This window comes from Argiope bruennichi, chromosome X1, assembly GCF_947563725.1.
Source record: "Argiope bruennichi chromosome X1, qqArgBrue1.1, whole genome shotgun sequence".
NCBI classification, from domain to species: Eukaryota; Metazoa; Arthropoda; class Arachnida; order Araneae; family Araneidae; genus Argiope; species Argiope bruennichi.
The window spans coordinates 62,253,964-62,277,034 of NC_079162.1; the positions used below are offsets into that span (position 1 = coordinate 62,253,964).

The window sequence follows — 23,071 nt, forward strand, 5'->3', positions numbered from 1 at the left end:
AAGGAAAAGAAAGTGCAGGGGAAGAGTGAGTAAGTTTGTGAATGAGTCCAATGCATAGGAGTAAGTTTTAGAATGCATATGTAAACAATAACTTCAAATCCCATCAAATAACAGCTCAAGTTTGATTTTATGAAAAGTCTGATATATATGAACACATATAACATCAATAAAAAAAATTCAGTTTGGTTTCAAAGGTATGTTTTATTATCTTCTAAAAATGTTTCAATACACAACAGAGCAACTTGTAAATACTTTTTCAACTTCTTTAATTTTTAATATATATATATATATAATAAGCTGAAAAATATTTAATATACAACAGTTTCATGGAATAAGTGCTATTTAATACCATAATAGCATTAAAATTTTATACCATATTAATACTAATTATTTTAACACCAAACAAATCCTGTTAAAATGTTCTAATACATTTTTAAAGCATGTAACAAAACATAATTTTTTGAAGCATGATAGTAATAAAATAAGTATAAATTAATTTGGAAGAGATGCATTCTTTTCAACACAATGTGTCAAACTATGCTTTGTTTTTCGATGTTTTTTCGGTAACTCAGAGAATATTCCATATGCATGTTCTTTTAGGGCAGGTGGTAATGCTCGCTTAACTGGTCTTCCACCAACTTGACTTGACTTTTCCTTCCAGAATAAATTGATTTTCTTCTTGCAATTGCTGTAGGTTGAACAGGTATTTGATTGCCTCTCCTTCTGCTGCACTTCAAAACTCTGCTTGAGTAGTTAAGGTTTCTAAAATGAGGGGAAAACAAAAGAAGAAATCTAAGTAAATTTCTGCCAACTTCATCATACAACTGAAGAGTTTAGTGGAAGAAAGTCTGACATGACATTTTAATAAATTAAAGAAATTTAGCTTTAGAATGTATAAAAATACAAGAAAGCTACTTACAAAACCCCTTTTCATACTAAAACCCTCTTATTAAATTTTCTATAGAATAATATCATACCATATTATAAATGAAGAATGTATAAGTTTTTAAATTGCTATTTGACACTTTCTTTCGCTAAACTCTTTAAATGTGGTGCAAAAAAAGTTGTTAGTATTAACCCATAACATAAATATTAATTATACTTTAGAGAACATTAAAATAAAATTAATAAAAACCCATACACTGTTTAGCTAAAATTTTAACAATACATTTTTAGATTCTTGTATTGAATGTATATTGTAGTAAATTTATCACTCTTTCAGTTTCAATTTTTACAGCAATAAAAATTAAATGAAAAACATCAAACAATTAAGAAATCTAAAGCTCAACACACTTCAAAACCGGATTAAAAAAAGTTAAGTCTTTAAAAATAAAAAAATAATCTGTTACAATATAATATAAACATTAAATTGTTACACATTAAATCTTATTTTCTATCTTGCGAATTTTCTAATGTAAACTTAACAAGCCTACAAAAATAAGTTTTAAAAATTACCTTCCAAAGTCATGCAAGGCAGACACCAATCAAGTTTCTGTTTTTCCAAACTTGTTTACATTCTTCACTATTTTTTTTATTGCTGGCTTAAAAACATCAGGATTATTTTTGTACCTGGAAACCGGTACCATCATCATCATCTGTTTCACTGTCTGAGTTTTGATATGTAGCTACAATGGGCTGTGAAGTAGTGTTTATAGTTGGTAGAACCATGTTGTTATCATTGCAAGGCTGTGAAAATTTGTCAATATCTCTAGGTAAAAGCGTGTTATTTGAAGATTTGATTCCACAAGGTATTATTTACTTTGAAAGAATATCATCAAAAAAGTTCAATTTGCACTCAGTGTCTCATCATACAATAAATACCAGAACTTTTTGATCATCATAAAGGGAATCCATTAAAAGTGCAATATTTTTGAACTTCATGAAAATATTTTTAATAGACACTATTATTATTAAACTACAAAAAAAAAAATTAAGTATGTGCCAAATAAAAAACAAAAGATATCAGAAATTTCTGAAGATAACTATTTTGATATATTTTAAAATATAATTCACTAATTTCATTCAAAGTGAAATAATTTATTTGTAAAGAAAAAGAAATAATTTATTTGTAGCCTAAAAAATATGGCAGAATGAAGAAAGATATTTAAGAATTAAAACAGCAAGAATGTATATATACTCTTTGGGCTTTTACAAAATATAGAAAAACAGCACATTTAATGCAAGCTACCATCAAGTCTTTCAGGCAAAATTTACTTTATTAATTACCTCTGTTCCAATATTAAGAATACATTAAAAAGTGATTGAGTTACATCCAAAAGCACAATCTGAAATAGAAACATTTTATAATACATTTAGTCTCATAAATATAAAGATTGAAATTATACAGAGAAATATCAAGAGCCTGCTCAGCAGCTATTAAATAAAGGAATATTTTGATACTTCTAGGCACAGTGGAATAAAATTCTGATTGTTACTAAGGTTTTTTCGGGTTAAGAAGACTTTCAATGATGTAATATGGATTTCAAAAATTAGTATTGAGTTATAGAATGTGAGTTAAAATGCAAGAATAAAAAGAGGAGGCATAATGAAAGTCATTCTTCTACATTCAAAAAGTTCCAGAATATTAAAATTGTTTCCCAAATGCAATTAAGACGTATCTGACTGAGAAAGATAATAGTATGATGAATTAACCATTCTAAATTATACATAATTTAGTTCAAATATAGATAGTTTATGCATATACCTTGCAATTCCGGTAGCAGAAAAAACAAAGTCATGAATGCTTCATAACAAAAATACTCCAGTTTACAGGCCCCTCCTGATAACAAATTAACAGTATATTATATATATATATATATATATATATATATATATATTATTCTAGTACTTACTCAATTTATTAATTCCCTTGGTCTAATCTCATAAAACTTTCCCCCACATGAAGAATTTGCCAAAGAGAAAACAATTCTCAACTTCCAAAAAATAAATAAATAAATAAATAGTAAAATACCAAGTCTTTCAAGGAAGTGGCAAAAAGGCTTATAATCCTTCTTTACATCTTTATAAGCACAATTCTGCAAAATATTTATTTCCTAGAAAGAAAGAAGAAGGTTATAAGGTTTAAAATTTTTAAAAAAAATCATTTTGTGAAATTAAAAATCCTATTAAAGTTTTTTAAAGCATTAGCAATGGCTTCCTAATGGAAGCATCCCCTCAAAATGAACGCTGAAGCGAACCAATTAAGCAGCAATAGTACATTCTAAATCTCCAGTCAAAATCACCTGCTGTAAATATTTAAAGTGTATTTTAGGATATAAAATTGGTAAAAGCCATTCCATAATAGTAGTATTTTTTAACTATTAGCAGCATTATAAATTATGACGTATTATATAAAAATTTGGAAAAATCAATAATTTGAAAGTAGTTTATATGTTATACAGAGTTATAGATGTGCGTTAACTATATTGTTTCAGGAAAATGCAAAAATGGTATTTAGTGCAATCATTGATGTAGCATTAAACTAGGCATGGTGGTTTGTATGATATAATTTAATAATTATATAAGTAGAAAGATAGGGAGAAACAAATTTTGGATTCAAGACCCTGCTGATATGTTTTTTTAAGGTTTCTTGTTAATGCCTAATGCTATGCATGATTTCAAAGTCCTTAATAAAATAATATAATCGGCAAGATTAAAGACATTAAAAATTTTACGAAATGTAACATAAAAATGAATCCTAAGAATGAATAGAGATTTCTGGGATAAAATTATGTCTTAGGATGTCACGAAAATTTTACTGTAATGCATTATAAATATAAGATCTAGGTCAGTCCATTCTAGTTTGATTTAATACATGTATGCATTAATGTCAATAATAAAATTTAATCTAGAGAGAATTAATTACTTGCATTTTAAATATTTATCTCATGGTTTATTTATAGCCATTCATTATAAAAATAGCTACAGTCTGGTATATTTTGAATGTGCTGAAATCATATTAACTGTTATATAACAAGCAATAAAATATCTGGAGACATTATTTGCTTTCCTACATTTATTTTTAGAAAATCACAGCATAAAATGCTTTGAATAAAGACAAATATAGGTATAAACCACCAGAATAAAAATTAACAATATTCACATACCAAAATCAATAAATAAAGTTGCATCTTATAATAATAATAAATTTTACTGACACTGAATATGAACATTCCTTGAATAGCCAAAGTTAATCACAAGTTGACTAAGTAAGAAGAGAAAGTTTTTGCAAATTATAAAATATACTGCATTTAAAAAATCAGAGGTATGTATTTAAAATTTAAGAAAATTCTAAACTTAAATATTTAATGAGATTTAGTATGCCTCCCTGTGACCAATTTGAAATATATATCATAAACAATATTATAAATAAGGTAACAACCTAAAATAAATGTCTTTTAATGAGTAAATTCAATTACATTTTAAATGGATACCTGAATAGAAAAATATTCAAAAACCATAAAAAAAGTTTATAAAAATTTCACATTTAAACAACTAATATTTTGAAAAATAATTACCAAGTGGGCTAAAAAAGCAACTTATGTAATTCATTTTCTATTAGTTTCAGGCATCTTATTGAACAAAAAAATGAAGAAATTAGAGCATAAAGGAAACACTTTAAATATTATTACAGTATAATAAATTAATCCTTTTGCTTTATATTTCCTAAAAGTTAAATGGTAACTATAGATAGCATTTATTTTAAATTAGAAAGCCATTCATTTAATTTCATTATTATATAACAGGAAATTAGAGTTTCATGTTATAACAATATCAGTCAAGATCAATGACAAAATTACAACAATACTAGCATCAGAAACAATAGCTACTTTTGCAAACAACAAAGAACTAAATAATGGAAAAACATGAAAATATTTCAGAAAGAAATATAACTAATTTATTTTGTAATTATTAAAACCAGAAGTTAATGGAAACCAAAAAAAAAAAAAAAAAAATACAACATGCATAACATCATTTTAAAAACCTTACTACTGGTAGATTTTTCATTCCGGGGTTATCTTTAGATTTTTGATTTCAGTCTAAAAAAGAATTGAAGAAAATGAAATTTTCTTGCAATGTACTCATGGAAATAAAGTTAATGCGAACAAAATTTTTCTGTATCAGAAATATAGAATTATGAAAATGGTGCATAAAAATGCATTAAAAATTGTTACATTATTCATTATAGAAAATTCTATCAAAAAATTTCAGATACATCATAATATGTTTAATAAAGTTTTAAAATTGTTGAATACAAGCATTGTATGAAGGTGAGAAACAAATATCAGATCAAATAAGAAAAGAAAGCTTATATAAAATATAAAGTATACTGCTTTAAAATAATACACATGAAACCAACAGCAGGAATGAAAATTTCAGCAAATTCAACAGTTTACATTACAATAGTGCCCATCTGTGACCATTATTTAAATACAATGAAATCCTCAGAAATAAAAACAAATAACAGATTATAAGTAAACCCAATTTTCATTTCCCAAGAACTGTTCGGTAGGAAAAGGAGGGGAAAAAATTACAATTCATTAAAAAATTAAAATTTCAGATTCAAGGAATTATGCTCAAAAAGGGGGAGGGTGCTTAAACAGAGGTTAAAGAATAACTACAACATTTCATTTTTTATTTGAACACACTATGATGAAATTAAAACATAAGGAAAGATTTAGAATACTACTATTGCATAGTACTATAACAACTTAGATTAATACAACTCCCTACTTATAGAAAAATTTCAAATAAAAAATTCCACCTACCAATGTAATTTTTAAGAATTTTAAGGAAGACTCATAAAAGCCTATGGAGTAGGTGCCCATAGAGAATATAAGAATAAAATTTTAATTTGAATCTGTACAATGTTAAGGAAAAATCAGGATACAATTCAAGGCTCTATAAAACCAATTTGGAATGGTGCACAATTAAGGCAGATAGAACTAAAATCAATAGAAACTTAAATGAACTTTTAGAGGAATATAAAGACGTTGTGATAAAGCTGTGAAATAAATAATTTTGAAGTACATTCAAATTTAAAGCCCAGTTAAAACAAGCTTTTGTAGAGTCCAAACAGTACACTTTGTTTTAAAATGCAGAGTCGAAAACGAGATTCACAGATTAGAAACAAAAGATAAGTTCAGAACTCTGCATGGCAATCACGAAAGACTCATAAAACAAGTACAAGTAGTACAAGGTGGCTATATAGGTTTATTTGAGAATAATTCAGTAACTTTAAATTGCAATTTAATCGAGCCACAACACACTATGTCAAGAGATTAGAGAGAATTCTTCTTAGTTTAAAAAGAAGGAAACAAATCTCAAAATCAGATTTTCACCATTCAGATTTGCAAAAGAAATTTTGGCTGTCAGGAAGTTCTGACAATAAGTATGCATAATGGATTAAATATTTGTAAGAGATTAATGTATGGTTGAAGCAGAATACTTGTAATTTGTCAGCATTATGCAGATGAATTATTTAATAGTATGGAAGAAGTTAGTGTTTAAGGATGGTGCTAGAATAAACAGAAGTAGCAAGATGTCTCATTTTAAAACTCCAGAAAAAAATTATTTTAGATAAATATAAAGAACAAGGAATAAAACAAAATCCAACACTACAAAGGCAGTATAATCTGTATATCTAAAAAGACTAGCAGTAATCATTTTGATAGCTCTCATTAAATTATCCAAAACCAAACATTTTTCAAGACTAGTTTGCTAAAATATGTTTTTAAATTATATTTAGCTATTAATTTTTAAATTTTTATGGCATTTTTTTCTTTGTTATGCCATTAGAGCTAAGTTATCATGTTTGAGAATATTGATTGAGTGCAGTTCTCCTTTTTCAATCAAAAATAATCTCAGTACTTATTTTCTAAGCTTTGCAGTAAAAATAAAACCTTTAATTTGTAGTGTTTTGGTTAGAAAAAAATGTCAATTGTAATGTTTTGTTCAATAATAAGAAACAGATCTGCCAAATCGCAAACTCATTAATGTACCATGTCTGATTTATCTGGGTCTGTTTGATTTATTTTTTCTGATTACAGAAAGACAATCAACACATATTTTGACTGAACATCAGCTACCATCCAAAATTTAATCGAGAATTCATTAGGGTTTCCCTACATGTATTGTTCACCAATGCTTTAAATGTTTGCTCATCTACAAATTATGCTTTGAACTGCTCTAAAAAAAATTGAATAAGCATGCTCAAAATCTCTAATATTAGTACAAATTGATATGTCTGAAGTACTTTAGATTTTGTTAATTTCAGATCAAACAGTAAATATTTTAAGATTTTTCTCAATCTAATGTGAATAACTATTTCGTGAAAAAAAGTTCAAGTCATGCAACATAAATTTTTTAAAAATACTTTTAGGAAAAAAAGAGCTTTTAATTCATCCCAAAGCTTTATAGCATGCAAGAGTTGACAAGCTTTTGTGTCTGCACAATGTTATATGAAATGCAGAATATTTTCATTGATACAGAGAATTCGTGAACTAGGAAAATTCTAAAAAGTTACATGCCTAAATTCAGATGAATGCAGTTCAGGCATTTCTTTCAACATATTGTATTGTTGTCGCCTTTCTAAGAATATCAGAAGGAAACTGCAGCCTACACTTTCCTATTTTTTGCAGCTTTTTGACCTCACTCGTTTTGGAAGATAGATATTAGTACATTTGGTTTTGAGCTCCTCTTCCCAGTCAGGAATTCATTTTGAGAGAAACCAGATTTTCCATCTGTATAAGAATCGGTTTCAGATAATTTCTATAACAAATATATGTCACTGAACTGGACATTCATGTCTTCTGAGATGGTGAAGCATATGCATGCCTGCAGTTAATAAAGTTCTACTATCCTTTGCTAATGTTTCATTGTTATGTTCCAATGCATGTGTAACATTCAATTAAATGTGTATTAAGTTAACTGTTTTAATTCAAAAACCCAAATGTAAAACATTTCTACTAAGTAATGAAATAGGATTGTAGAAGGCATTATAATTGCATCAAATAAGGAATTTTTCATAAACAATCCTGCACACTTATGGAAAAAGGCTTCACAATGAAATTTAAAACTTTGCAAAGAATAAAATATTTTATGATTTTTTTTTTCTAAGAGAATCCCCGATTTCAAAGTAGAAATTTGTTGCCATTTTTACTAAATTTTCAAAACAGAGTAGATATAAAACTTTAAAACTCTTCATGCAAAAGGAATTTGCATCAATAAGAAGTGTAGTCTGAGAACAGATTCTGTTATTTATGATATTTTATTAAAAATAATTCTACAATACAAAAACTAAATTTTTACATTTCTTTTTAAGATTACAGATCTAAAGAGTGAACCATGTGGCAATATATATGAGTAGAGAATTCTTTCATAGGATGCTAAATTATTTTTACAAAATAAGCACACTTTAAAGATGTTAATGTGCAATAGTTCATACACAGAATTTATTCTACTGAGTACTGACAACAAAACTTGCATAAACTAAAGAGATATGTTTTTTAAAGTAAAATTACAAACACTGTAATCATAATAAATAGGCAGTATAATTATAAGAACTGAGGTGCATAATCTAAACTCTGGTATACAAAACAGGAATTAGAACTCTCTTATATAGTGGAAAAGGCAAAATGATAGTTCTAGGCTAATAATTAAGAATCCTGCTTGAAATGTATATTTATTTAAAAGTCATCACAATAAAATAAATACATACAAATCAATTCAATGGAACATAAAATATACAGATGAATATATCTTAAAATATATTATATGCACTAAAATATGAAAAATCGATGTGATGAAAAAGAGATGAATATATACAAAAAATTGCTTTAATTTTCAAATAATACAAACACACAACATTCAACTCAATTTAGAATTGTTCTTTATAATAAATTACTCACATTTTTTTAAAGAAAAAATATGTTTGAAATTTCTTTTCTGAAAAAAAAAAAATTAAAATTCCTGTATGTAGTAATAGGCATTAAAAAAAAATTGATTTACAAAATTATTTTATTTAGCTTAACTTAAAAAGCTTACTCAAGCAGTTTGAAATTTTTAATATTTGGAAGTAAGAATTTTAATAAACTATTCACTAAAATGCTCAGTATCATCAAACAAGGATGCAATTTTCAAAAATACAAAAGAAATGCTTAAATTTCACATTTTTTATGCCAAGATTAGAAAGATTTAATTGGTTAATATAACAATTAATTTTCTTATCGTTTAAATAGCTCAACTAAGAGCAATGCGATAAATCCTCCCCTCATCCAAGCATGATATACAAGTGGGGAAAGATTTTTTTAAACAAATAATTTTAAACAACAAATAATTTTTGGTGTAATTAAGCTTAAAACAAGTAATTTTATGATGTAATTAAGCAATGGATATACTTTCTGGTGTAGAAAAAAAATATAATATACCTAAAAAAATTTCTAAAATGCTTACCATTTTTGCATATTTCAGCCTCAAATCATGCAGAGAATGCACAATTTCAATATCATTAGGCCTGGAAGGACAGAAAGATGAAGCATTTTATTCTGAAAGTAAATATAAATAAATTAAAGTGCACCCACTTTTTTTTTTGTAGAGAAAAAATATAATTAAGAAAATATTGAATTCTTCCATAAGCTAATTAAAAACTAAACAGTTTCAATCTATTCAATATCATTATCATTTAAACAGTGGAAACATCTAAGTTCATATTTAATTTTTAAAAATAAATTAATCATATTTACAATGCTAAATAACTGTTTTTGTATATGATGCATGTTTATGTGTATCAACTGTAATATAGTGAAGCATTTTTGAAATATATAAAGTCTTCATAACCATTTAGTCATCAAAATATAGACACAATTAGGTTTATGGCACAATAAACACGAGAGTTAATTCATCAAATCTTAAAAACAACAAACAAACAAAAAATATTCAAACAGATTATCACTATAAATATATTTTAAATTGTAATATTATTAACATTTTAAAAATGGAAACTTTTCATTTTATTTTAAAAAAAATAATCAGTTGCAATATCTATAACATTAAATTATTAAATTTTTTAAAATATAAACAAAAAGTCGATTGATAAATATGAGATATCTGGAAATATACTGCATAAATTTTACTGTAAAAGTATATGAATATCATCAGAAGTAGTTATACAAAACTGGGACAAACAAGGAATGAAAATTTTTCACAAATATAAAATGTATTGCAAAAAAAAAAAAAAAAAAAAAAAGCAATTAAGTGACATGCATCAAAAATTTGAGTTTAATAGTTTCAATTACAGAGAAAGATTTTGAATGTCTTACTTCTGACAATTTCAGCATGAGAAAAACAGAAAAATTCAAACAAATTATTGCTTGCAGATAAGCCAATCATAGTTTTTAATGAATTGTTGAGTAGCAAAAAACACAATTTATAATAAGGATTATAAAAAAAATTTACTAGCAAAATAAGAATTAAAAAAATATATATATGGGCTAGAATACCAACTTGGGCATTTAATTTCCTATTAATTTCATACATCTAATTCTACACACAATGACAAGACTTCACAACTATTTAGTCCTCAAAATTTGGGAGTTCATGGCGCAATTAACATGGCAGTTAATTCAACAAATCTTAAAAATAACCAACAAGAAAAAATTATTCAAAAAGATTTTCACTATACATATGTTTTAAATTGTAGCATTATTAATGCCTTAAAAATGGAAAGTTTTCATTTTAGTTTTAAAAAATAATCAGTTGCAATATCTATAACATATTTAAAAAAATTCATATAATTTAATTATCACAATTAGAATATCAGGTGCAAACTTAAAATATTAACAAATGTATAGTCAAAGAAACATTTTTGTTCTCAAAAATATCATATCCTAATTTTAAATGGTAAATTTAAGGATTACTAATCCTCCCAACTCAAAATAATAATAATTCATAACAATTATTTTAATATTTAAAGGCAATTAAAATAACAGAAAAAAAAACCCTCTTAAACATCCCAATTTGAATCAGAGATAATATAAAAACTACAGGCTAAATAACTGATTTTACAAGCAGCAGAAAGAAGACATTTTAAAACATAAATAATTTAGAAACAATAGGCAGTGGAATTATTTGGCTGTCATAGATTCCAGAATAAACCAAAAATTAGGATCTCTCAAAAGTTTATCACAGGTAGATATTTTAGTCTCAATGTGGAAAATGACAGTATGCATTCAGTTAAATCTAGAAAAAAAGAAATGAAATTTTGCTACACTAAATGCTCAAAGAAATCTAATGTTGATAATACTGTTCAAAAACAAATTTTGTTGTCAAGGAAGAATTAATTTTTAGGGTGTCTTGAAGCTTTTGATTGTAAAACCAGGGTTAATTTTGTCAAATAAGCACTCAATTTTAAAACATTGATTAGTCTAAATATTCAATGGCATCTGCAGCCATTAATGTATGTTGCTAATTTTTATAGATTGTCCAGTAATATTCATCTTATCCATATATCTAACAATGGGCAGAAAATATTCAAGTTAAATATTAATACTCTTTGGCAAAAATAGAAAAATAAATAAAAGAAGCTTTGCAGTGTGGAATGGAATTTCTGTTAATCATCTCAATTGATGAACTTAGTGTGTGTGTGTGAAAGGCTTTAATCATTACAAAAATGCAAGCAGGAAAGTCTATCAACTAATTTCAGATAAGCTGCAATATGCTTAATAAATTCTACAATGTTCGAAATAGAGAAAAATTCAGTTACTTTTTTACTTTTGAATACAGAACACAATCCATCAAATTTCAGGTGGGAAATTAGTGGCAAGTATCAAAAATTTAAGAAAATTTAACAGTTTCCATTACAACAACAAAGGATTTAGAATAATGTCTCCATTTCAATGCAAATAAACCCTCAGAAACTAAAATGAATGTGAGCTTTTCAGGAAATACAAATATAATAAAAATAAAGAATATAAGAAAAATTATGAATGTCAGCCTTCAAGAATTGCCTTGCAAAAATAAATAAATAAACTTTAAACAGTAAACCTCCAGATTCGAAACTAAATTAATTTTCATTTCTAAAAATAGCAGATTCATATAATCAATTTTAAATTTTATTAACTTTTTCAGTAAGTGAAAAGAAAAATAGTACTCCTTAATAAAACAATTTAAATCAAAGATCATATGAGAAACAAATGAAATCATAACAAATATGAATAAATTTACATATATAATGAGCAAATTTGATTTGCTTTTATTTGCTACTAAAGATTAAAGAAGTTGAACATAAACCAGAAAATACCTATGCTGAAAATAATTTTTGAAAAAAGGATATCAATGGTAAAATTTTTAGTCTTGCATAATATAGATAATTTGCCTTTCTATTCAGTTATCTGGTTGGCCTATAAAAGAAAAATTCAGAATCTTTAGGATCTATATCAGAGATATGAGGGCGATTTTTTAAGTTTGATAAAAACAAAATACTAAGTCTTAGATTTTGAATAAATCAACCAGCTGCGAAGTTGCATTTCACCATTTGGTACTTTTTTAAAAAGTAGTAAGTAGTGGAAAATGATCTACTTTCAGCATTCTTAGCAAGAACTTCTTTGTGTTGCACAGGTCTTCTTTAACAAAAAACATTTTAAACTTATTAGTTATAATGCTTGGTCATAAAATGAATTACTTATATACCCTTGATCACATTTGTTATTGTCATTTTCATTTTTATTTTCTGATTCAATCATATTTGTACAAAAATATAGTTCCTCAAAGATTTTCGCAGTTTCTACACTTTCATTGCAAGATTGTGTAGTTTGTGCGGAACTTTCTTCACCAGTTGAAGCTTAAATTGTAACTTCTGAAGTCGAAGCAATTTCATTGCCAGAATTACTCTATAGACATGAAAACAGGCCTACACATGACTTTTTTAAATTTAACTTTTCTTATTTTTTGAAACCAACACACAGAGGGATACTTCCTTGGCATGGATATAATTAAATCTTATAATATTTATTATCCAAGTAATATATGCAATTTAACTTAGTAGCTGTGGTAAATGACAGAACTTTATATTTATAATATGTTAGACACTGACACTAAACTATAATGTACCTGTAAACTTTGTACAATTCAAAAACTATTGATTGTTCCAGTTAAATTTCTTCCTCTATTGTTTCCATCCCGCTGTTACCATTCAGAACATTATTTTAGTTCTTGATCATGTTGGAACCCTTCAATTTACTGGCCCCAGTGCATAGCATCCGCCACACACCCCAGATTGCCGGCCCTGTGCATAGCAGCCATTCATACCTTGGTTTCCTTTATGATTTCGAAGCAAACCTAATAAAACAAATATATCATTTTCTTAACCTCACAAAAATCAACTTATATATAAATATTTAAAACAGATTTTCATGAAAATACTTTCATTCATGTTTACTTTGTTTCCTTAACTTTTCAGACTTGCTACAACTTTGTGTCTAGAGTGTCCATCCAAACTTATTATGTGTTCATTTTTTTACTAGACAATAATATAAAATTATTGAAATATATTTCTTCTCATACAAAAGAATACATTTTTGTATAAATACTGATAAAAAATGGAAATAACTATTTTCATTGTATTCTTTTAATACATTGTATTATGTAAGTTTATTCTGCCTCTTAAAGTCAAATAACAGAAATTTTTTGAACTAATGAAATATATGTTTTGTTTTTATAAAGCTGCAATACTAAATTTTTTTTAATAATTAGATACAATACACCAACGGAGAAACTAAATTGTCATTGAGATTTTTTTTCCCTGAAAAATTAAGATTTGTTTGTAAATTAAGTTAAAAAAGTATTCATGTTCTTATGCTGTATTAAATAATGATAATAGAAAAGTTGATTGCGATAGATATATAATAGAATGTTATTACTAGTAAAGTTTAATAAATAAAAAAAATATAAAATATTTATTAACTATCATTAAGAGTTCTTTTTATGGATTAGATAAAGCAAAGAAATATATTTACATAAATACTACAAATGACTCGCAACTCTGTCCATTATTTAGTTAAATGTTAAATCCTATATTTTGGTTCATGTATTATAATTAAACTAAATAATCTAGTGAACTTGTAGAACTTCAGCTTTCAAGAATTGAGAACTTAGTGATATCTCAATGATAGTTAGCATTAATTTGGAAAGAAAAATCGAGGTTTCTTACCTTACTGTGGATGGTAGCCAAGTAGTAAACAAAGCGATTAATAGCACACTGTCGTACTAATTGACGTAATGACCTACTACTTATTAAATAGGTTACCCATTTGTTCTTCCCTGTGAGTGTTATGATCCATTGATCTGTAAATGTGAAGCGGTTCTTGTGCATTTATTTACTAGAAGACCTTAAAGATATCGAATGGATGAAACGATCCTTAATCCGAGCCAATGAAATTCCCGCGAAATTGTGTGTCATCATGACGGCAGAAAGAGATAAAAATTCGAGAAAAACAACAGATTTGGCGGTAAAATGAGTATACGGTATTATTGAACTGAACTTAACATCAAATGATAATGGTATTTTATATGAAATTCTGGCCCAACAAAAGAATATGGAATATGGTTTAGATTTGTCAACCAAATCATTGGCATAATTTGAATAACAAATGAGGAAAAACACTTCAGTGAGCTTTTTTAACTAAGCCTATAAACTAACCTAACTCTTTGCTCCCTCATTTTTCTGAAGCATTTTAATCCTGCTGTATTTTTTCTATGTAAGTTGAATTTTCATTTGGAAACGACTTTGTTGATTGACATCCCAAATTTATTGCTTCAAATTTAATTTAGAACAATGATAAAAAATATTTAATTATTATGTCTCTGGGTGAAAAAAATGTGTGTCAGTTTTGTGCTAAGACATTTCAAACAATTAGTAATTGTCAAAGGCATGAGAAAAATTTTCATGGAAAAATATATATGAAACACAAATGTATTGTTTGTGAATTGTCATGCTAAAAAAATACGAACTAGTTGAGCATAATGTTGCAAACCATGCCGAAGCATCTACTCCAATGCCAATTGTTTCTCCACCAGCAAACCATACAGAAGCATTTACCCAGTGCCAATTGTTTCTTCATCAGCAAACCAAGTAGAAGTACCTAAACAAATGCCAGTGCAATTACCACCCATATATCTCTGTCAAATCTGCAAAAAGAGGTTTTTGACAAAGAGTAATCACTAAAAACATGAAAAAAAAATTCACAAATTTTTGTATCATAAATATAAATGTTCAAGTTGTGAATTCACAGAACCTAATCCTTTGCCAGTCCAGTCGGCATCAACATTTTCATGTCCATATTGTGAAGAAATATTTAATGAATTTGTTGCTCTTATAAAGCATAAGAAGATCCATGTTACATCCAGAATTCCAATCCTCTGTTCCATCTGCAGAAAATCTTTTTCCCCCATTCAATGTTGCAGGAGGCATGAGAAAATTTTTCATGCAAATTTCAAAGAAAATTTCCCTGTGGTGAATGCAAAAATGTGTTTTTTATTAAAAGTCAACTATATATGCATATTTTAAAAAAAATCACCCTAATTTATTTAAAACAAATGAAAGCTTAACTTTCAACTCTTAGAGTGATTTCAAACCTGGAAGACAGAAACCGAACTAACGACTTCAACATCTTATATAAGAACCCGAAAGCAGTATTCTTCTCACACTACAATGTATACATGTCATTGTAGTGGAGATTTCAGCTCTAAGAGCAAAGACCTTTGCCATATAAAGTTAGCTGGATCATGTAAAATAAATTCATATTTCCCAGCTTTCATATCTGTAAAAAGTTGTAAAGAGTCAGGCCAGTTGCATGTGAAATATTTTCCTATGTATGTAGGCCACATATTTGAAATAAAACATTTTCGGTTGTGTGAAAGAGAAAAGGAGAAGATAGTTGGTCAATTGATTACAGGAGTCCGAATTTGAAATATTTTAAATAATATTGCAGGCATATCTTCTCCAACTAAGCATTTGGCAGTAACAACTGCTCAGGATATTAGAAACATTGTAAAAAAGTATCAAATAAATGGAGACACCATTAGAAATGAAAATGATGTTCTCTCCGATGAAGGATGGATATATGAAATGTTAGCATTGGATCAGAATCCAATATTAATGTATAAATTACCAGGTGAAGGCAGCTCTGAATTTCCTGATTTAGAAAAAGAGGATTTTATCTTGGGCTTTATGAATGAAGCCCTGGAGGAATTGTTTAAAATATATGGAAATGAAGTGTTGTACATTGACTCTACTCGTGGTACAAATAAATACAATATTCAACTGACCAGTCTGCTAATTAAAGATGATAATTGGGAAGGCTTTCTTGTTGCTTTTTTGTGGAGTAACTGGCAACATGAAACAATTTTTAAATATTTTTTTCAAAAAGTAAAAGCTTGGGTTTTAGACATAAAAGTTAATGCTTTTATGTCTGATGATTATAAAGCCTTCTATAATACTTAGTGTGCTATTTTTAGTAAACTATGGTAGCTTTAGTAAACTTTAGTAACTTCTATGTTTTATGTGACTGGCATGTAAAAAGAGCACTAAAGAAAAGTTTAACATCTGGAGCAACTAAAATAGTAAATGAAAAAAATCCCTGAAATTTTAAATAGATTATATGAGCTGATTAACGAAACTGATGAAGCCACATTCAAAACCTTATTAAATATATTTATATCTAAAATTCTTTCAGATGCCGACACATATAATTTTGGTTATTATTTTATCAAAAATTACTGTAACCAAACAGAGCAGTGGGTAGCTTGTTATCGCATTGATGCCAAAATCAATACCAATATGACTGTAGGAACAGGTTGTGAGTAACGCAACTGATCATCGCAAGTCATTGTGGTTCACACGTAACTAAATATTATAAATAATTGTTAATGTTTTGTATTTGTTTGATTGTTATAATTGTTCATGTTTGTTTTGAAGTAATTGCAGCAAAAATATTTTATATATTATTTTGTGTTAAATGAAACTATTTTTCTGCTGTTGCATCTGGCAACGAGGATTATGTTGTAAAAAATAAATAGAACGAGTGAGATGCTAGCTGTTACCTGTATTTGACGTAGTCTGTGTTTTGATTTTAATTTCTTTAAAACATTTTCAGTCGTTGGTCGTAATATCCTAAAATAAGAAATTTTTATTTTATGTATCGAGCGTTTACAATCTGCACTTTAAAACGCAGAGTCATACGCCGATATGACTATAGAAAGATGACACAAAGATTTGAAATGCAATAGTGATCTGCAAGGAAAATGTGGGGGACGACTGGACACAGCTTACTTAAAAATTTAAGGTTAAAAGTATTAAATAGATTGACTTCTATTCAAAGAGGAAACTAACTAAAAAAATGTGTGCAAGTAGAAAAACACATAAAATTGCTGATAAGCTGAAAGAACATTTCCAAACATTTGTTCAGTCAGAAAATACTTAGATAATCACATCATCATCTGAAGTGGGAGAAATCTACAAAATTACTGTAAAAAAATCTTGTTGCAAAACATAATTGCAATTTGGCTTGCAATATATACCTGCATAAAATTACATGCACATGCCCAAATTATACTATCAAATGTAACATGTGTAAACATATTCATGCATTTTGCTTAAAAGAAAGGCCTTTTTCCTAATCTACAACAAAATGGGATTACTAATTTTCCCAGTACTAAAAAGGGAATTAAAGAAAAGCAAGTAATCATTAAAAAGAAGCCTCAACATGAAACACTAGAAAATTTAAAATCCAGTGCAACATCTTTAATAATGAGCTTTATAACTGAAATTCTAGAATATTCTGAAGAACAGTGTAAAGAATTCATTAAAGGTTTGTCAATATCAAAACATTAATGTGAAGCCATAAAAGCTTCAGAAAACTCTCAAACATGCCTTCCCTAGGTGGCTTCTACTTCTAGTAGTTAGAAAAAATTACACCCCAAAGAACATTCCCTTGCAAAAAGAAAAACCTGTAAAGAAATTGCAAGCAAACTACAAGCAAGGTGATACGTTAAGTAATATTTTGTTAAAATCTGAGACATATGAGGTAGCAAGAGCTAATACAGCCTCAGATCACGCATATTTTTAAAATTTATAATGACTTGCTTTCCAAGTCAAAAAGAAAAGGGGATTTTTAAATATTACATTAAGGGTTATTATATATTTTTTATTCAAATCTTTACCATTTATTGTGTATACTTGTAGTTTCTAAAACTGCACTGTGAACACTGCTTCAAGATTTCTCAATTTTAATGTACAATATTTCTAGCTTCTGTTCTTTGAACACTGATTCAAGCTTTTGTAATTTAACATGTATATTTCTAGTTTTTGCATGAGAATCTGAATTTAAGGTTGTAAATTTTCAAGTTTGAAGTCAAAGGTTTACTTCATCAATGTGTATATAAATCATTCCACAAGCATTCTTAGTTTTCTGTGTAGTTGCTTTGTATAAAATAGAAAATTTTGATGAAAAAGTTTTCCAACTAAAAGACTTTCTGAGTTGTTTTTCACTAATGCTTGGATGCTAAAGAGTTTTAAACATGTTGAACAAAATAAGAAATTTACAAGCATGTTTAATTTTATTCAATGGCTTAAGAACAAATTAATTTTATTTATTTTTCCAATAAGTGTTATTACAGAAAATTTGTTATGCCTATTGTAAGGCTTCAGAAATAATTTAAAATTGTAGAAAAGAAATATTACAGGTTTTTATCCTTTTAATATTTTGCATTTTGTCGCATTCATAATATTATTAAAATATTTTACTTTTTTCCAGTTTCTTATATTTGTTTTATAATCCCTTTTTCATATCTTATCGTAATGTTAAGTGATATATGTATACAAAAACTGCAGTGCAAACACAGGAGAAGAAAAAATCAGATTTTAAAGTTGTATTCAAGAAGTTGGTAGGATAATACAAAAAGAAAGAGTATTAAAAATTAAAACCTTTTTTTAAAAATAAATAAATTATAACAGCATAGAGAGATAATCTGCCAGATAGTGCCTTCTGAGATGATGAAATAACTGCCCCCCCCCTCCCTGTGAAATTAAGTAACACTTTGAACAAGCAAATCACTTTAAAAATGAAAGAATTTCAAATGTGCAAAATTCTTTTCTTTCAGATGAAGACTTTTTTACTGAATGGAAATTGTTATGATACTTATTACTTTTACAGTACTCTCAAGTTAATCTGTCTTGGAGTATAAAAATTTTTCATTGTTATTGTAATAAAAAGAGTGAATAGTTCTAAATAGTAAAAAATGCACTATTATTAGTTTTTCAATTTATTCTTATCAAATCAATATTTCTCTTTCGTTTTCACTTTGACCTGGTTCCTGAAATGAGATGCTATCTTTTAATTAATAAATTAAATAATTTTAATAAATAAATTCATTTATAATAGTAAAAATTTAAAATTATATATTTGATTTAATAAACCTAAAACTATTTATTATTCTAACAAGCCAATTATAAATGTATTACTTCTGGTTTTGTGCATTCAAACTGAGTATTTTAATCTTATTGTAGCTTCTAATTTTGAGAATAGTTGTCGAATTCTTAATGTAGTATAAAATAAATTCAACATGTTATTTATTTTTAAAAACAACAACAACAAATTTTTTCGTAATGTATATCTAATATTTTTATAATATTCCTATTTTAATATGCTCAAAAGATCATTTTTTTTCATAAAGGCATTAATAACATGATGTATTACACAAAAATATTGAACAGTATTTGTTTCATTACACTTTCATAATTTTCAGAGACAAAACACTACTTCAGAATGTTTTTGTTGAATTTAATAACATTCACAATTTATATTAATTTAGAAAATATTTAATAAGTATTCTGAATATCTTGATTTTTTTAGCTTCTTCTAATGTTGTAGGATTAAATTTCACAATTTTTGAAAATCATAAATGATTGATATATTTTTATTTGAAGATTTTATTGTTGCACGATATAAATTTTTTAAATTTCAATTTTGCTTCATGTAGCAAAGTAATAGTATTTTTTGTTCAAACAAATAAATATTTGTGCTTTTATGTATCAATAAAAATTCACTTATAAAATCTGATTTTTGATTTATTTCTTGGAAAAAAATATTTATAATTTGTGTAAATTGAGTGCTCCATTTAAAGAATAGGTAAGTTCTTCAAAAAATTTGGCAAATAGAAACTATGCAATTCGATTCCACATTTTCTTTGTTACTAAAAAAATTTTGTAAACCTATATGAAATAATATTATATTAAATTATGATAACTGCATAAATTTCAAAAATGTTTAATTTTAGAAAAAAGTTTCTTAAAAAATACAAAATAGTTATTTCTTTTAACATCATTAGAAATTTAAGATATCAAAAATCATACTCAGAGTATTGAATGGAGGAAGTTTCCAATATAGTATTACAAGCTGTTAAAGATAACTTGATAAGTGATAAAATAAATTTTTCTTTGCCAAAATGATAGTATGGTTTTTAACCCTTTATGAATCTAATAAACCCTTTTATGATCTAAAAAAAGATTTTAGAAGCAATTGGTATATTTAATATTGGGAATAAAATTAGAATCTAATATTTAAAAAAAATTTCGTATCATGTTAGAATATTACAATTAAAATATAAAAAATGTTTTTTCTTGGTAAAGATTTTTTTATTGGTTTTATAATCAAATTATTTAAATCCATTTGCAATTTTTAAAAATCGCTTTATTGAATCCTGGGATTCACAATTTATGTATAAACAGAAGCAATGAGCAAAACGACACAAGAGAAAAAAGAGGAAAAGCTAGTGAAATTAGTAAGAAGTACATTATATGAATAAAGTACTGCAAAAGTAACAAAATGAAATTATGCAAAACTATAGGAATGAGCTTACATTATCCCTGTTCCAGTTATATCTCTGTAATCTTTAGGCTTCCTTTGTTCATTATAATGATATTTTTGTGTATTTTGGAAAGTTAGGCTGAAATACTCAGACAAATCGCGGGGGGGGGGGGGGGGAGCCAAATATATGCATAGAATCAGCAGAAAAAATTTACATTTTTTTTTATCTTTTGATTATGTATTTTTATGAAAATAAAAATATCCAGTATAAAAAATTATTAATCAGTATCATTAATTTTATCAGTGGCATCAACATTTTCTGTATCTTGCTAAAGTTTTTAAGCCAATAAAAAGTATTAAATACAGCATATTTACAGGATTGTCTACATATCGATTATTTATTTTATTAATCTTGGGGAGTGTGTTAATCCCTTGATTATGCTGCAGTGGCGCTGCGATCGCCAAAATGTACACATACAGTGGTTACAATTCAAATCCTCCCGAGAGTTAGTAAAAGCTGCAGAGCGCCAAAGCATCGCATACGAAATAAAGCTATGAAACTAAAAAAGTGCTTTTAGTTATACATTATTATACAGTCCTTGTTATAGAAAGCAGCTCTTCTGCGCCATTACACCGCATTTTTTATTTCATTTGCATCAAATTTAAGAAAAGTTAACTAGTTGCTTTGTTAATTTAAACATTCAAAACCATATAATTTTAAGATATCATTTTTCATAAAAAAAATATCTGTTTCTTTAATAGATAAAATTAAGGATATTTTCACAACATCAAAAAATTAATTCAAGTATGCCAAAGATATGTTTAAAAAAATTTAAGAAATATAAAGTATTTTCCCAAATTGTGAAACTGCATGCATGCGTTTTCCAGAAAATTTCTTTCAGATCATAATTTTTTTTTTCAGTTCAACAGAAAATTTTAATTGAATAAGTCAATTTTATTTTGTATCTTTTAGGATATTTTTAAACATCAACAATAAATAAATTAATACTTAATTTGCATATTCTGGGCACGAAAAATAAGTGAAAGACTGCAAATTCTATAGACTAAAATCATTTGTGAAAACAATTTTTCTAAATTTCTTTTAATCTTTGCAGCAAATTAAAGTTCTATATTTGATCTTACAGCAATAAGTTAAAATAAACTTACTCAAAACAATATCGCATAATTTATTGAACAAGAATATTATTTAATAAAGCATGATTATTACACAGATTTTAATGTCTTGAAAAATTTATATAGGATAAATTAAAACATATATCATGTAAAACTGATACTACAATCATAATTTCTTCCAGATGATTAAAATCTTTCAAGCTTCATGATTAAAACCTGGACATATCAGACAAATTTAAAATATTATAGTATTTTGCAGGAAAAAAAAATGATGGGATTTGTTAAATAATATTTTCATTGAGAATTTAAGAAATGCATCTTGTAAAAACCGATAAAAAATATCAATCCAAAATATTTAACGAGATTAATGCAAATTATTTAGTGAAATTGTAAATTCATTAAGAAATTACTTTATAATTAACGAATCAATACACTAAAAAATGGAACAGGATCATACGAGATGAATATAACGGCATACCGAGTACAAAAATAAATGCGTACCCACATTTTTAAAGTTATATATGATCAGGAATTAGAGCTGTTTTTATTATTATTGTTACATAGATTAATTCGGAAAATATGAAATTTTCATTATTTTATATACAAACGTGAAATTCATTTTTTTTTCTAAGGAAAAAAAAATCACCGTTGAAACTTCTAAATAACATCTTTCCTTAATAATCAATCTCATGGAAAGATCATAAAATGAATTTCAATATAAGAAGAATGGAATATGTAGTTACAAATTTCAAAAACACGAATTCCAGGATGTATTTTATAAGGCTATATAATTTAATGTAAGCACAACGAATTTTCATCGTTAAAACAGTTCCAAAGTCCAAAAGCAGTGACGCTGTTGTTGTATATCTATGTTCCAGTACTAACATTGGAATTTTTTCCACAAACTGTGAACACCTGCCTACATGAACTAATTTTTAGCCAACCTGCCAACTATGAAGTTGGCATTGATTAAAATACATTAAATGGTAGAAATATACATTAAATACAAAAAAAAAAATAATAATATAAAATACATTAAATAAAGAAAACGCAATAGGTAAAGCAGCGACCAATGA

At 26.6% G+C, this 23,071-nt stretch overlaps 1 long non-coding RNA gene across 6 annotated transcripts; it reads right to left on the minus strand.

Moving 5' to 3' along the window:
- Positions 1 to 309: 309 nt before the first annotated feature.
- On the minus strand, positions 310 to 16,837 carry LOC129958325 (uncharacterized). Of its 6 annotated transcripts, none has more exons than XR_008783198.1 (8): positions 14,207 to 16,837; positions 13,108 to 13,335; positions 9,454 to 9,545; positions 8,910 to 8,946; positions 4,990 to 5,039; positions 2,853 to 3,053; positions 1,456 to 2,779; positions 310 to 762 (listed from the first exon to the last, which is right to left on the minus strand). It is a non-coding gene; the product is annotated as an uncharacterized LOC129958325 (long non-coding RNA). The 6 variants fall into 6 exon arrangements; XR_008783196.1 differs by lacking the exon at positions 8,910 to 8,946 and having other exon boundaries at positions 311 to 762; positions 1,456 to 2,285; positions 2,705 to 2,779; positions 14,207 to 16,835; XR_008783195.1 differs by lacking the exon at positions 8,910 to 8,946 and having other exon boundaries at positions 311 to 762; positions 14,207 to 16,836.
- Positions 16,838 to 23,071: the final 6,234 nt, after the last annotated feature.